Raw genomic sequence first — 1,498 nt, 5'->3', positions numbered from 1 at the left:
AAAAAAAACCAAAACCAACCCACCACCAAAAAAACCAAGCCCAAAACTATCTGTCTGTGCATGCACATGCATGTGCTATATACCATGTTGGTGCAGTGGTAACTTTTTTGACCTTAGGTTGAGCAGGGTGTGAAGGAAACATAGGACCTATACTATAGAATATGAAGATAAAGTTGCATTTATACTTATATGCCACTATACACTTATATGCCACAATACAGACAGTCTTGATAGGGAACTGTGGCTAAAAGGGATAATGGCCTTTTGCTTAAAGCATACAAAGAAATAGTAAGTACAAGGGGGAAAAAAAGCTCTCAGCTTAGAAAATATGACTGAAAGAGTGAGGTGGTGGTTTTAGATGGAGTAAGAAAGACCGGCGAGAATTGAGAGATTAAAGAGAGTGATGGTTGTATATGATGCTATAATGAAAGTGAAAAGCTTTTATTTGTGAAGTGTAAATTCTTGGAATATTGAATGGCCAGAGGACAGACCAGGATAATTTAGGATAAACCAGGTAGAGTTCAGCCTAGAAAAAAGAGAACTGGAAAAAGTAATGAAGGGAAGATTTTCTGCATTTGCAGTTTAATAGAAAAAAAAAATTAATGCCAATCTTTTGAGATTCAGAACAACAGGAATTGACAGGTACAGAGAAAAGGGAGTTAATTCACCATCAGCTTAATCTTCTATTTAATAAAATGAGGGAGTGAAATTAGTTGGGAAGTTACAAGAGCAGCAACTTGGGAGAGAAGACAGTTCTGCGTACGCTTGCACCATTCCATGGATGTTGTCAGTATTTTAACGTACTCTGAATCCACTTCCTTTAGACAGGTGAATGGGCTTGGTTTCCAAAAGCTGTTTTAGTTCACTGAGCACGTTTGTGTAAATTACTTCAGTTTCTGATACCTGGGTTCTGTTTCTCATCTCTAGCCATTTGTAGCTATATTAGTGCATTATTTTAGAGGGAGGGAATGAAACTGCTCTTCAGAAGTTTCATGGAATAGCATTTCCACTGATGTGCATCTGGCTGAAGATGTTTTGGTGCCAAGGGATGCCTCATTGCTGAAGATGAGCCTGCTTTATTTCTCAAAACTTTAATGCTCAGTACACCAAGTGGTTAATTAATGTTTAGGCGGCAGGATTTTTTAAAAGGGTGTTCTGTTGTTAAGAAGCTTCAGAAGGTAGAAGTTTTGGAAGAAAGTAACTCTGGAAATGCATAGGTAGAAGTCTGATGGAAAGCCTGCAGTCTTAAGGCCTGTCTGCCTAATGGCTCACAGCCATCATGTTTGTGTTATTTGAGAACACTGCTGCGTGTGTTCACATGTTGCGTGGTAGTGATTTTTTGAAAGATCTCTACTCCCCTCCAAGGCAAAGGTTCATGAGCCCAAGTTTAAGATCTTTGGTATATTTAGGATTGTTGCTACCTCATGGCTTGCTTTGGTGGTCACTAGCAACTCATACGATGCCAAGACAAAATTGTGCACTCTGTAGATGGTTTTCT

The sequence above is a fragment of the Egretta garzetta genome, unplaced genomic scaffold, assembly GCF_000687185.1.
Source record: "Egretta garzetta isolate BGI_Z169 unplaced genomic scaffold, ASM68718v1 scaffold16, whole genome shotgun sequence".
Lineage (NCBI taxonomy): Eukaryota > Metazoa > Chordata > Aves > Pelecaniformes > Ardeidae > Egretta > Egretta garzetta.
The sequence above is the reverse complement of the archived record's forward strand: the minus strand, read 5'-3'. Positions refer to the sequence as shown.